The sequence below is a fragment of the Protomyctophum parallelum genome (assembly GCF_964188405.1).
Source record: "Protomyctophum parallelum genome assembly, chromosome: 7".
In the NCBI taxonomy this organism is placed as follows: Eukaryota; Metazoa; Chordata; class Actinopteri; order Myctophiformes; family Myctophidae; genus Protomyctophum; species Protomyctophum parallelum.
The window spans coordinates 33,870,677-33,882,988 of NC_139705.1; the positions used below are offsets into that span (position 1 = coordinate 33,870,677).

Consider the following 12,312-nt stretch of genomic DNA (forward strand, 5'->3'; position numbering starts at 1 on the left):
ACTGGATGCTCTTCAAATACTTTTAGGATCTATAAGTGTGAGCTTAATGTACAACATCATTGTTCGGCAGAGACATAACATATAGGGTTAACTGTAAGTGGTTATTAGAACATTGGCTTGTATGAATAATCAGAATGGGGTCGAATACAGTGTGTGCTGATGGGATTCCCTCTGCCACCCCTCAATCACTGTCCCTCTGCCACCCCTCAGAGGGGGTATCACTGTCCCTCTGCCACCCCTCAGAGGGGGTATCACTGTCCCTCTGCCACCCCTCAGAGGGGGTATCACTGTCCCTCTGCCACCCCTCAGAGGGGGTATCACTGTCCCTCTGCCACCCCTCAATCACTGTCCCTCTGCCACCCCTCAATCACTGTCCCTCTGCCACCCCTCAATCACTGTCCCTCTGCCACCCCTCAATCACTGTCCCTCTGCCACCCCTCAAGCACTGTCCCTCTGCCACCCCTCAATCACTGTCCCTCTGCCACCCCTCGATCACTGTTCCTCTGCCACCCCTCAGAGGGGGTATCACAGTGTGGATTCCCTCTGCCACCCCTCAGAGGGGGTATCACTGTCCCTCTGCCACCCCTCAGAGGGGGTATGGATTCCCTCTGCCACCCCTCAGAGGGGGTATGGATTCCCTCTGCCACCCCTCAGAGGGGGTATGGATTCCCTCTGCCACCCCTCAGAGGGGGTATCACTGTGGATTCCCTCTGCCACCCCTCAGAGGGGGTATCACTGTGGATTCCCTCTGCCACCCCTCAGAGGGGGTATCACAGTGTGGATTCCCTCTGCCACCCCTCAGAGGGGGTATCACTGTGGATTCCCTCTGCCACCCCTCAGAGGGGGTATCACTGTCCCTCTGCCACCCCTCAGAGGGGGTATCACTGTCCCTCTGCCACCCCTCAGAGGGGGTATCACTGTCCCTCTGCCACCCCTCAGAGGGGGTATCACTGTGGATTCCCTCTGCCACCCCTCAGAGGGGGTATCACTGTCCCTCTGCCACCCCTCAGAGGGGGTATCACTGTCCCTCTGCCACCCCTCAGAGGGGGTATCACTGTCCCTCTGCCACCCCTCAGAGGGGGTATCACTGTGGATTCCCTCTGCCACCCCTCAGAGGGGGTATCACTGTCCCGCTGCCACCCCTCAGAGGGGGTAGACTAAGAGTCCGACAGGCATTAGTTCGACAACAGCGTCGGCTCCCCTAGTCCCGACATGCACTGCCAGTTACAACTAACCCGTGTCAGGTTAAAACTCACCTGTGGCTCCCGACATGCACATCAGGTTAAAACTAACCCGTGGCTTCCTGTAAGGTTGGGTTTTGGGTATATCACCAATATATCACAATCTATGTAAAGCGCCTTGGATAAAGGCGCTATATAAATGCACCATTTACCATTTCGGACTCATGACTGTAGGACTGTTAGTATGTCGGACCAAACGTACTGTATGTCATACCCAAGGATTCTTCTCCTCTGAGAGAATGACAGCAAAATGTCCACTGTTTGAAAATGGTCCATGGTTAACATGCTTCAGTCCTCCGTGTCTGTTTTGCTGTAAGGTTCCTCCTCTGTAACACTTTGCTACCATTATAATGTAATTGTAAACATAATTTTTTGAAAAAGGCCGGTGGATGGCCCAAATTTGATACCGCTCTTCCAACATGCTCTAGGTTTGTTCCTAGTTAAGATGGTTTGGTTTAAGGTTTACGCTCAGGGGATTTTATTTGTGTGTGATGATGGAGAACATCGATGATTTGCAATAGATATTTTCTCCATGACCATCGATGGTTAAGGGATGTGTAGCCATTGACTAGATTATTTAATTTCCCCTGGGAATTTTGTCTCCTTTGAGATGTTGTTCAATAATGATGTAAATGTGATGTGGAATGGGGGAAACTATATATTGTGGCAAACCAGGGGAAACATTCTCCCCTGGGTTGCCACATATGGTAGAGAATGTGGGTATCCTCGGTCCAGCATTGACAGATTCACAATAAAATAAGAGGCTCAGAGTCAGCCTCAACATAAACTTAAATTGTCTTTTATTTAAAGTGTGGGAAAATGGGAAAGGGGAAAATGGGGCAAAACATCAACAAAGGGTTCCTCTTCTCAGGGGCTTAGGCTTCTAGTCACTTGCAGTCCTGTGGGTAGAGCAGAGAGAGAGCCAGTGACTATTTTAGTTGGGGGAGAGTGCTGTAGGCTCTCCAGTTCAGTTGGCCTAGGAGGGAGGGAGAGAGAACGAGACCAGGTGAGCCACAATACACGCACAGCACATCCAAGTGGGTCCAAAGGTTTGATTTAGTCTTGTACTCACTTGAGAGATCTCCCTCATACCAGCCTCCTCATGAACAGAGAGATTCCTCCTTTCTCACTCCTCCATTAGTTCACACTGAGTCACCAGACAGCTTGGGCGTCGGCTCTTTAACAGCTTCTGGTGATTGCCTTACTGGCTGCAGGTGCGTCCATGTCCAGGCTCCCATTGGCTGCAATACCTGTACAGGGTGATATACTCCCTCTATCACCTCCCCCAGCCTCATTCTGTGGGGAATAGGCCTGGCTGTTTCCCCTGGTTTGCCACAATATTATCATTATTTAAATCTATTTTATCTATTTTCATTAACTAAGAGCTCAGTTGCATTCGCTTACACCAGACCTCCTGGAACAGCTTGCTTCGTAACATGCAGCTGGCCGCCATTAGCCAATCTATCCTCATTCTACCAAACTTCCCTCAGAATCCCTCCAGAAAAACCTATTGGACACGACGCATCCAATCCAATCCAATCCAACTTTATTTATAGAGCACATACACCAATTGTTTTGCGGCTCCCAATCTCAAGCCTGATTTATACTTATTTACAAGCTCTCAACGCGTCGCAGGGTGACCATGAGTTGTAAAAGTGTGTAGATCATTGCATGCTCATGAGCCTTTATAAATGGCTCTATTGCTGTCAGGGTTTAATCCAGCAAAATGTCAACATTAAGTCTTCCATTAAGCAGCTTCCCTGAGCTGGTGTCTACTTTAGACAAAATTGCCGGTTCCCTCGATCTGTTTACTGCTATGTTGGAAGCAATAACACAACAGTATTTGCATTTGTCTTGCATCGGAGCTATAGGCTACCATTATGTGCCTGCTGCTCCCCTTTGCCAATTTATGTACTGTTCTTTATGAACTTTTAATCTTTTAAACCAATGACCTCTTCCTTCAGGAAAGGATTCCATATAAGCCTTCTGGCTTCTTCCTTTCCTTGCATTGTATTTTTGTTTCTTTGATATGTTATTGTCTATTTTTTGTACCACATGCTAAATAAATAAACCTAAACCTAAAAACCTAAACCTGCTGTTTCACTCTTTCGCTATGCTCTGATGCAGGAATCTTCACTGTGGCTTGAAAATAAATCTGTCAAACGTGTAAACGAGGGTCGACGGGAGGCACTGACCTCCCGTCTGTTGAAAAACTTCACTGTGGAAAAGAGGGAGGAAAAAAAAAACAATTTTAATTTCCCAGACACGCCACTCTCTCTCTCCTTCCCTCTTCTTTCTCTCTCTCTCTCTCTCTCTCTCTCTCTCTCTCTCTTCTCTCTCGTATGTACTCGTGTGCTCTTTGGCGCATTCTGTAGTGGTCTATTTGCTGCCACAGCATGTTTATCTCCAGTAGTGTGTGGGCCATGGTCCTGTATGTGTCTGTGAGAGAGAGAGAGAGAGAGAGAGGTGTGTGATGGGGTGGGAATGCATGGTGTTCTTGCCCTGATGTAGAGAACCATCCCTTTGCTTTATGAAGAGAACACAGTTATCAGAGTGTGACCGCCAGTCTACAGGTAGGTCAGCATGGACAGACACGTTCTCTCTCTCTCTCTCCATCTCACTCACTCTCTCTCCCTCGCTGTCTCTCTGTCTATGCATCCGTGATGCTGTTTCGTCAAAAAGCGGCGTGCTGCATGCTCGCCAGCATTCTCCGGAGGTGAAGCGTTTACAGCTCGCTATAGTAGTTGCTCCTTGCATTATAAGGAGTGGGAAATGGCTATTTTTAGCCCCTTTAGCTTGCTGCCGGGTCTCCGAAGTAACATTTCTCTTTTCGCAGGAGGGGAGGAGGAGGAGGTGTATGGGGCGGGCCGGAAGCTACAGAGTGGGAGACATTCTCAAGAGAGGAGGGAGGGAAGGGATAGGAAGGAGGAAAATATGCAGGGAGGGGAGGAACACTAATAAGGATGAGAGCCTGGAAGAGCAGCCAGCTCTGTGATTGTAAACTGTAAATCCTGACAGGTCAATATTCCTTTATACAATGAAATCCTCGGCGCTCATTTAACTCTCGAGAGTATACAAATTTGGTTTGTACACTCTCTTAGTTACAAATGAATAAATTAACACTGGATATTGTATGTATTGTGTACACTTGAATGTGGACATTTGATTACAATGTTAATTTAATATTCCATGTCCTTGTGAAAGCACATTACCCAGCTTGATAAGTTTTGAGTTTTGTTCATTGGATCAAATTATAGAGGATTATGGGTAACCTTGGTTGTTGCTGCACTATAAACCGATTAGGGTTTGCATAACAAAGTGGGTGTAGTAGACTATAAGCATATTACTGTGTCTGCTACAGTTATATCAGTTTAAATGGCTGTGAGTTCATGATGTATTTTGTATCTATAGCAATTTAATCTCTCGGCTCCACTGCCTTATAAACATGCAATGTTGTTAGTAGGAATAAACACAGAACCTTGTGGAACTCTCTCCCAATAGAGATTTGCCATGCTCCAACACTGGACTCTTTTAAGACTGCCTTGAAAATGCACCTATTCTCACCTATTTGCAGCTTATGGCAGATTTATATGGCCTGGCTTTGTAGAATGCAAGCTAATTGTATGAAGACATTGTTGATAATACGTGAAGCGCTTCTTTAAGTGGTTAAGTGGCCCAGCGGTTAAGTACTGTAGTAAAACGTATATAAACATCAGTCTCATCACTGACTATGTATATACCAGTGTTCTCAAGCTATTCAATGTTTTCCCAAATGTGTATGGACCCACAGTCAAAAGAACAGGCACCATAGTGTGTGAGTGTGGAAGGGACAAATTATGTAGCCTACCCTGTTCTATATATTAATTCCATAAACCCTTTAACCCCAAGATGTTAGCAGATGTATGACCACTGTGTGTCTCCATGAACTTTACAACATGTATATCAACCATACAGTAGTTATGGATTTACTATACAGAAGTCACCCTCTTCGAATGTTATCAACCGATAATCACTTATCACTCAAATGCAATCGAGCCACCTGGGGCTTACTGACTGCAATTAGGAAACACAGAAGTGAAATTACTGACCTATGTCCCCATTTAAGACTGATGAGGTTAGGGGACTTACGTGGCCGGTTAAGACTGATGTTTAGGAGGATTAGAGTCAGATTTAGGGTTACAGGTCAGTAATAGTCGGACAACGCGAACAACGCCACGTCGGACGTCTCCGCGTTTCCTAATCGGCTAATCGGCTAATCGGCTCCAGGCGAGCCTGCTAGCTTGATTGCATTCGAGTGATAAGTAACCTACTGGTGATTATTCTCATTCCGATACAGTAGTTATGGATTTACTACTAGTTATAGATATACTATAGTAGTTATAGATACTAGTAGTTATAGAGAATCACTGTACTATATACAGTAGTAATGAATACAGTATGTGTACCGTTTCTGAACGAGGATAAGTCATTGTCTCCACCAGGCCGAAGGCATGGGGGGAGAGTATGTTTTGCACTCCGTCCGTCCGTCCGTCCGTCCGTCCGTCCGTCCGTCCGTCCGTCCGTCCGTCCGTGTGTCCGTCCGTGTGTGTCCCCGTGAGCAGCTAATCTCCGGCACCGTTAACCCGGTCGATGCCAAATTTTGCACACACACTCCCTGGATGCCAACGATGAACCTCTGCCCCAAAATTTCCAGAACGGCCTGTTATAGCGCCACCAGGAGGCCGCTTTGTGCAAAACAAGTTTTTGCACAGTATTGCACAGTATAGTATGCACAGATTTTGTCCAAACATCGCGCAAATTGGTACACAGTCTATCTAGAGCCATTCAACGAAACGGGTCTTTCAGATTTCTCAGACTCCATCCTGATTGGTTAAGATTGGCTTCCAATGTTCACAGGAGTGCTCAGTTTCAAACAAAATGCTGCAAATCATGAACACATCGCGTGATTTCCGTGAAATTGTGCACGCACATTCCCACTAGGCCGAGGAAGAAATGCCACATGAACAATTTCAACTCAGCCTCGAGGTGGCGCTATAACTGGCCGAAAAGTGTTTTTACCTCTAATTTACTTTTGTTGCCCTTTTATCCAACCACCAGATGAAGGCAAGCTGCAATGTCCTACATTCCTATCCTGGTGAGACCTGTGACCAGAAGGGCACTTTTTCTAGTTGAATCTATTTATATTTTTTTCATGCCATATGAAAGCAGAGTCTGCCTGTCCTATTTTTGGATTTTTTGGGGGGATTTTCGATTTTTGATTAAAACAAATCAATGTTCTTCTCTCCTGAACAGTTAGTCATGCCACCATGACTGTCTCGGTATCAAAAAGAGTCAAATATGTTTCATACAGTATGTACTGTATCATACTGGAGGTTTCATATCAGGCAGCAGAAGCTGACCTCTATGGTTACTATGGTTACCTGGTTGGCTGCGGAAGCCGGAAGGTAGCCAACCTGGCTTTTATTCCAGTTCTTTCGTTTGATTTGTTGTCTTTACTCTTTCTTTTAAGTACTCGCTGCAAACAGAACCAAGTGAGAGATGTTTCTGATATGTGAGTTCTTTGTTTGATTGAGACACTTGGTAGCCATTTTGTGCTCATTGTATAAGCCGCCAGCAGTGCCAGTGCAGTTGGGAAATGACCACCCAAAGACAAGGCATTGATGCTGGACGCCAGTCTGAGGCAGTTGAACCCGCTATAGCGAGGCAATATAAAGTGTTCATTGTCAGTGAGGGTTGTGCAGCAGCCCACGGCACTGACACACGCTGGCCTACAGCCTCACTCACAGGCCTGATCAAAACACCTCACTTCTCTTGCTCTAAAAGCAGCTCGCTGCTGCTGGCTTACTGATCTCTGGGTTTGTCAAGCAAGTGAGTGTGTGTGTGTGTGTGTGTGTGTGTGTGAGGGTGTGTGTGTGTGTGTGTGTGTGTGTGTGTGTGTGTGTGTGTGTGTGTGTGTGTGTGTGTGTGTGTGTGTGTGTGTGTGTGTGTGTGTGTGTGTGTGTGTGTGTGTGTGTGTGTGTGTGTGTGTGTGTGTGTGTGTGTGCGTGCGTGCGTGCGTGCGTGCGTGCGCGTGTGTGTGTGTGTGTGTGTGTGTGAGCACTGAGCAGAATCTCTCTGAACAGACCTCCCTGTGTGGGATGGAGAGGGAGGGGAGGAGAGAGAAAAGAGTGGAAGAAGGCACAGAGAAGAGGAGAAAAAAAAGAGGAGGGGGAGAGATGAAATCCCGGACAGACGCGCTCTGGCGATGGCGTCTGCATGCCTCGTGCTGGACACCCGCACCCCCCACCTGTCCCCCCCTCCCGTCCCCTCATCTCTCCTTGCCTCCTCTCCTCTCCCCTCCCGCCCGCCTGCCTGGCCCTGCGGCACTCATCCGCTCCGTGTTTTCCCATCAGCCCGCCTAGCTCTCAGCTGCATGGTGGTGGTGGTGGCACCGCTGTCTCTCTCTCTCTCTCTCTCTCTCTCCGTCTCTCTCTCGCTCTCTCTCTCTCTTACCAGGGAGGAGGCTGCTATAGTGCCGCCGCCGCCAGCCTCCCCGCTACATCACAACACAGAGACAGAGATACACACACAGAGAGAGCAGTGGCACTCCCTTTTTTTGGGGGGAGAGGTTTTGCATCCAGCCCCAACCCTCCCACCCCAACCCCCACTAAAACAAAAGCAAGTGGGGGGGAATTACATTCAGAATACATGTAGCGAGGATAGAGAATTAAAGAGAGCTACGAGGAAAAGGAGGACATCAGAACTGCCAGCTGTAGCAGCCTTGCTGCTGGGAGAGAGCAAGAGAGAGGGAGAGAGAGAGAGAGAGAGAGAGAGAGAGAGAGGGAGGGAGGGAGGGGGGGAGTGGAGGCAAGCAAGCCAGAGAACAAGTGAGAGTGAGGCAGGAGGAAATAATTAAATAAATCACCGGGCAGGAGACGAGAGAGGCGTCGGGAGGAGAGAGAGAGAGAAAAAGAGGGAGGGATTGTGTGTGCGTGTATGCGTGTATATGTGTGTGTGTGTGTGTGTGTGTGTGTGTGTGTGTGTGTGTATGAGAGAGGGAAAGCAGGGGTTGTAGCCGTTGTATCCTTTGCCGGCTGGCCGTGCGACACACACGCTTTAAGCCTGGATAATGTTCTGAGAGGAAAGAGGAGAGCGAGGCAACGGGTGAGCTATCAATCCTCCGTCCGTTCCATCTGTCCGTCCGCGCATCCATCTTAATTCATCAATTCCGTCCTTGTCTTTGTCATCTCCATAATAACCTCAGACAACACAATGGATCCGAACGAGCGCGACAGCGCGTCCTTCTCCCCCCTGGGATTAATCGGCTGGCGTGCGCGTGGTGTGTGAGAGAGCGCGTGTGATGATCTGCCCTCCATGATTGGTATGTGGGATTCCTCGTTCCATCTTCTGGTGCGCTGCAGGCGGGCGGGCGGGCCGGCGGGGGGCTGCATGCGTGGAGGTGCAGACCCTGCTACCGGTGTGTGGTGGTGGGGGGCTGCAGGCTGCTGGCTGGTGGCTGTTGCTGTATACTTCACTGTGTTGCATTGTGTGTGTTGTGGTCTCAGTGTCTGCCTTGGCCCGCTGACTCGTTGGTAGAGCCCTCTGTGTTCTCTGTACTGTGTGTGTGTGTGTGTGTGTGTGTGTGTGTGTGTGTGTGTGTGTGTGTGTGTGTGTGTGTGTGTGTGTGTGCCTGCGCGTGCGCATGCGTGTCTATGTGTTTGTCAGTGCAGTCCTGATAATCTACACATAGTGTAGTCAAGTGTGTGCGTGCGTGCGTGCGTGCGTGCGTGTTCTGCCTACCTGGCAGTATTACTCATTGCTATAAAGGAGAGAAGGAACAGAGCAGGCGTAGATCTCACTTCCCATCTCTCTGCCAAGGCAGGAAGAAAAGCAAAAGCCAAAAACACAGTCCTCTTTCTCCTCCTCTCCTCAACTCTACAAAATGCATCCTAAAAAGGAGGGTATGTGAAAGATTCTACTTTTTGGGAAAAAGGGGGAAAATAGTCTGTTCTTATCTGTATATATTGTGTGTGTGTGTGTGTGTGTGTGTGTGTGTGTGTGTGTGTGTGTGTATGTGTGTGTGTGTTCATGCTAGAAGAAGAATTTTATTATTGAGTCTCGATTAAAATTGGTGATTTTACGGCTATATTGCTTGTGACACTGACAGCATGGCTCTCTGACAAACAACAGATGATAGCTGCATCATGCTAAATAGGGATCCACTATACCTGTCCCCTCTCTCAATGGGACGAGCATTAAATCCCACATTTTTAGCGCTGCAACACTATAATGACAGCTATATGCTAACCTTGTTAGCATAACACCACATCTTATCAGCTCTGAGCTAAAGACAGTGGCTTTCAACCTTGTTCATACCAAGGCCCATTATTTTATTCAGCATTTGAGCCACAGATTAGCCACCATTTGATTTAACCTCTCAGACCCAAACTTTGAATATTTTGTTGTCATTGGATAATTTGTCCACAATTTCATGCTGTATTGATGTTGATACCTTAAGAGGAGAGATTGATCAAAATAAAAAATTTTCTACATTATCTAATTGTGTAGACTTCTTGTAATTTTAGTAATGCAGATGTTTAACAATAATATAACTCTTGAGAGCGTAAAATGAAACCAAATGGACCCATACGGGTCCATTTGGTTTCATTTTACACTATCGAGTTAAAGATCTGTAAGGGTCCATTTGGTTACCAAATCTCCACCTGGAACCCCCTCAATGTCCATGGTTGAAAACCACTGAGCTATAAGATGAGGGGAAATATTTGTATTACTCCTGGGGGGAGTGGTCAGTCATTGTGTACAGTAGCTGTTTAAAAACACCACAGTGCTGACTCTGCTTGCCGTATAGGCCTATGGCTCGAGGAAGAGAGATGAGACAACAGGAGAATTGTTTTCCATTTGATCAGGGAGAGAAAAGGATGCTTGCCTTGGATTGAGCTTGGGTTTGGGTATGAAAGGGCTGGCCTTCTATTTATGATACTGTGGGCTGTATTTTGCGTGTCTAAAGTACCAGGTCTTATTACTTAACTTAAGACCTGGAGGCGTGATCAATGCCATTTGGTTATTCTGAGTGGTCAAAGAGCATTGACCACGCCTCCAGGTCTTAAGTTAAGTAATAAGACCTGGTACTTAAGACACGCAAAATACAGCCCACAGTGTCTCTTCTGCTCTATGCCTGCGTGGTCAATAGTGCTTGTTGACAGATGAAGGGTCCAGTGTCACTGACATTTATTAAAAATCGAATTCATGTGGATCTTGTCGAGATCAACATGGGAACGGTGCGGCAGCCATTCTTTTGGATTGGATTGGATTCATGTGTGATGTGTGACTCAAACATTGTGGAAAGGCTTCAGCCCGATGCGAGCCCCATTGACTATTATAACATTAAAATACAGATGAAAAGAAATCCATAGAGGTACTTATTTTTGCCCCACTGGCAGTGTGCACTGTGCATACTGTACAAAGCTTGGATTAGATTAGCTCTGGAGTCTGGACGCACACACACACACACACACACACACACACACACACACACACACACACACACACACACACACACACACACACACACACACACACACACACAGCCACCCATAACAAAACTATATATATATATATTTTTACCCATCATTTCCCTCTATTACAGCAGTCAATTGCCACTGGAGGCATGTGGTGGTGTTTAGCGCAAAACACGTCTACCAAAACAGTGATAACGCCACGACTATACTCCAGTGTCTAACCAGCTCAGTGGCCTTGTCCTTGTGGTCAGAGTGCCCGTTCTGAGGTTGGGAGGTCGTGGTTCGATCCCCGGCCGGGTCATACCAAGGAGGCAAGGACTCTAATGGTGGACCCAATGGCTCCCTGCTTGGCACTCAGCATCAAGGGTTGGATTGGGGGTTGTTATGACCTGGCTCTTGGGCCGTAACAAAGGAGGAAGACACACGGCTGTTTAAAAGTGCACAAACCAATATTTATTTACATTATAACCAACTTAATACGAATCAAACAAACAATACTACAGTTCTAAGGTGGAGTGTGTTATTCAGTAGGTCAGTAGTGTAAGTGAGTGGATGTGTGGTGGGTGTAGTGTGGGGTGTTGAATGGTGCACAGATGCTGCTGCTCTCATGGAAGGAGAGAGAGACTGAGCGTGGCCAACTCCCAGACATTTATAGTGCACCTTGGGAACACTGGCCAGGTGCTCCCAATGCACCTGATCAGCAACTCAGAACCTGTGGGAAGCCAAATGCATAGGTCTACACAGGAATACACACAGGCCCTAGTAGCCCAACTACAGGGGGCTGTGACAGGGGTAAATCCCTGCGACATACTAGCGTCATGTCCAGGGGGCCTCACACTACAGAAACAGGAGATATGCTCCTGCCCTATGGGCCTCGTGGCTTAGCAAGGCTTGGCTGATAACTGATTCAGACGGCAATGATTGGTAAAAAAAATAATGTGTGTGTGTGTGTGTGTGTGTGTGTGTGTGTGTGTGTGTGTGTGTGTGTGTGTGTGTGTGTGTGTGTGCGTGTGCGTGTGCGTGTGTGTAGAGAATTGCTCGAATGGCTGCAGCATACATTTGGGCACAGATGGCCCTTGAAAGCGCGTGTGTAAACAATATTGCCATACATTGTTTAATATTTTTAAATTAACCGGCCCAATAGCAATGGTAACTGTTCAGTTTTAATCACCTGTGCTCTCCCTCTTTAGAGAAGAAGAAAATCTCCCATGAACCATCAGTATGTGCCACAGTGCACTGCGCCTCTGCTAATGGCTTCCCGTGAAAGCGGTGGCACCCAAAATGACAAGATGCTTCAATATCACTGTCCTTGGCTCGATATTGGCAGTAAAAGCAATCGAATCTGAAGAAGATGTAATATGTGCCTTCTCAGGCCCCATCTGGTATGGGGGGGGGGGGTGTACTGGAGCCATTTTTAGCTGTGTCGGCCACGCTCTATGAAACCTGAGTCATGCTGTGTATTGATCCACAGTCTCAGTATTTATTAGTCCGCATGTGGCTATTTGGTGCGTGGAAGTTTCTTTCCTGTCGCCAAGTTTTGCTGACTAGGCACA

General features: G+C 47.3%; 1 protein-coding gene across 1 annotated transcript in view; it reads left to right on the plus strand.

The window, feature by feature from the left end:
- The window catches only part of prkcz (protein kinase C, zeta), a 144,580-nt gene that overhangs the window by 13,799 nt on the left and 118,469 nt on the right, over nucleotides 1–12,312 (plus strand). The gene's annotated exons all lie outside the window — the stretch shown is intronic.